We start from the raw sequence: 2,500 nt of genomic DNA, 5'->3' as shown, positions 1-2,500 counted from the left end.
AGAGAAGAAGAGAGAAGAGAGAGAGAAGAAGAGAGAAGAGAGAGAGAGAGAGAGAGAGAGAGAGAGAGAGAGAGAGAGAGAGAGAGAGAGAGAGAGAGCGGGCGGCAGGTGTGTTACGGGCGGTCGGGCGGGGCGGTCGGATGGTCGGGTGGTCGGGCGGAGTCAGCCAGGTGTCACTCCGACAACACGTGTATGGGAAGAAGGCTCGTTAGCTATCGTTTGTGCGCGCGCGCGTTATAGCCTCGTTGGTCAGAGGTATTTGGGTCAATTAATATTTTCATTGTTATTTGTCGTTTTTTTTGGGGGGAGTGGATGGAGAAGAGGGGGTGGAGGGGGGGATGGTGAGGTAATGGTGCGTGATTGTTTTTTTTTTTCTTTTATTGATTTCTTGATGTCTTTTGCTTTCGTGTCTCTGGTCGCTTGATGCTTTGATATCTGAGGGCTGGGTGATGGGGATGAGGGAGGGAGGGAGATAAGGTAATGGTCGGCGATTTGATTGATTCCCTTCATGTGTTTTTGTTGTTGTTGTTATTTTTCTTGTTGTTTTAGCACATTTTTTTATTTATTTGGTTCGTAAACGCCTTGTGGATAAAAATTGGCAAAATGTTTTGGGGGTTTGAGGGCGGCAGAAACGAGATTCCGAATTGAGGTTGCAAGACAAGCGATCTTCCTGGGAACGGGAAACTTAATTCGAACGGTCTAATGCGCTGCAACTTGTCTGCAACTCGCGTTAGGGTGAAACTCGTGTTTATTATAGAGTTGGGAGCTACGGTGCGTGGTACCATTTCCTCCAGCGTCTCCCTCTGTTTCGTATTTTCTACCTTTTTTTTGTCCACTTTCCTCTTTTCCTTCTCATGCTTTGTCTACTCTCACTCTCCCTCTCGTTCTCCCCCCCCCCTCTACTCTTCTTTACCCCTCCCTTCCATCTTCTTCTCTCCGTTTCATACGTTTTCCCCCCTTTCATTTCGTACCCTCTTACCCTCCCTATATTGTACCTGTGTATTCCCCCTTCCCCTCTCTATCTTAAACCCACGTCCCCCCACCCCCTCCTTTGACTCGTACCCTCCTACCTTCTTCCCCCTCCATCTTGTATCCTCCTACCCTCCCTCCCTCTTTCCCCCACCCCTTTTCCTCTTACGTTCTTCTTCCCATGTAATATCCTTTCTCCCCCCCCCATCTCCCGCTCCCTTGCTCATCCTTCCGTTCTTTACTGACTTCCCTCCCTCTCCCCACCCCTAAACCTTCCCCTTCGTCATTTTCCTCTCCTTTCCTCCTTCTCCCTCCCTCCTTGACCCTCTTTTCCTCTCTTCCCTCCTCCTCCCTCCCTCCTCGACCCTTCTTTCCTCTCTTCCCTCCTTCTCCCTCTCTCCTTGACCCTCTTTCCCTCTCTTCCCTCCTACTCCCTCTTTCTCTCTCTTCCCTCCTCCTCCCTCCCTCCTCGACCCTCCTTTCCTCTCTTCCCTCCTTCTCCCTCCTTCCTTGACCCTCCTTTCCTCTCTTCCCTCCTTCTCCCTCCTTCCTCGACCCTCCTTTCCTCTTTTCTCTCCCCGACCCTCATTTCCTCTCTTCCCTCCTTCGCCTTCCCTTCCCTGCCCCACTGTTCCCTCCTTCACCCTCCCTTCCTCTCTCTTCCCTACCCGCTCCTCTCATGAACCGTACTCACACTAACTTCCGGACATGTTCACGCTAGGCCGCACACCGGGGTTACGTATGTATACATGTGTGTACTACTTTCATTGCAAACTCCTCTCCTCCCCTCTCTCTCCTCTTTTCTCCGTACCACTTACCCCTTCACTCTTTTTCATCTTCCTTTTCCTATCCTTTCTCCCTCCTCCTTCCTCTCCTTTCCCTCTCCACCCTCCTCTTCTTTCTCCCTCGCCCCCTCCTTCCTTCCCCTTCCCCCCTATTTCCTCTCCCCATACCCTTACCTCTCCCTCTCCTCTAACCTTCCCCCTCCCTTTCCCTCTCCTCTAACCTTCCCTCCTCCTCCCTTTCCCCCTTCCCTCCCCCACCCATCCGCATCCAGCCACCCAGTTACCTTTGTTTGGCTGCCAATTGTGCACGCGTAGTTGGGTAGTTGGATGGCCGTGGTGCTCGGGTGAACCGGCTGGACGCGCGAGAACCTGCTTTCTTTGTTCGGAGGGAGGGGGGGGGGAGAGGGAGGGAGTATGGAGGGAGGGAGGGAAGGATATAAAAGGATAGAGAGAGAGAGTGGTAAAGAAAAAGCAGAGTAAAATGCGCGTACGCGTGTGTTACACGCAAACTCGAGGCACGTTACGCAAGGCAGCACATAACGGGTGGCACCGTAACACACGAGGCGTCCCCCCCCCCAAGGTGACACAACACGTCGCCAAAGTGTCACGCGGATTTAGACACTCGGGTGCTGCGCTCGCAGCAACCGAAGAATTGAGAAAGAGGAAAATGATAGAAACGAAGACAAAAGGACTTTTATATATTCATATATATATACATATGTATATATATGTATATATATATACAT

At 51.4% G+C, this 2,500-nt stretch overlaps 1 protein-coding gene across 4 annotated transcripts in view; it reads left to right on the top strand.

Moving 5' to 3' along the window:
• Window positions 1-2,500, top strand: part of LOC122253501 (CABIT domain-containing protein serrano) — a 259,418-nt gene that overhangs the window by 205,904 nt on the left and 51,014 nt on the right. The gene's annotated exons all lie outside the window — the stretch shown is intronic.

Source organism: Penaeus japonicus, unplaced genomic scaffold (genome assembly GCF_977035675.1).
Source record: "Penaeus japonicus unplaced genomic scaffold, GWHDUDI00000001_assembly GWHDUDI00000033, whole genome shotgun sequence".
NCBI classification, from domain to species: Eukaryota; Metazoa; Arthropoda; class Malacostraca; order Decapoda; family Penaeidae; genus Penaeus; species Penaeus japonicus.
This window is presented reverse-complemented; position numbering and strand designations above follow the sequence as displayed.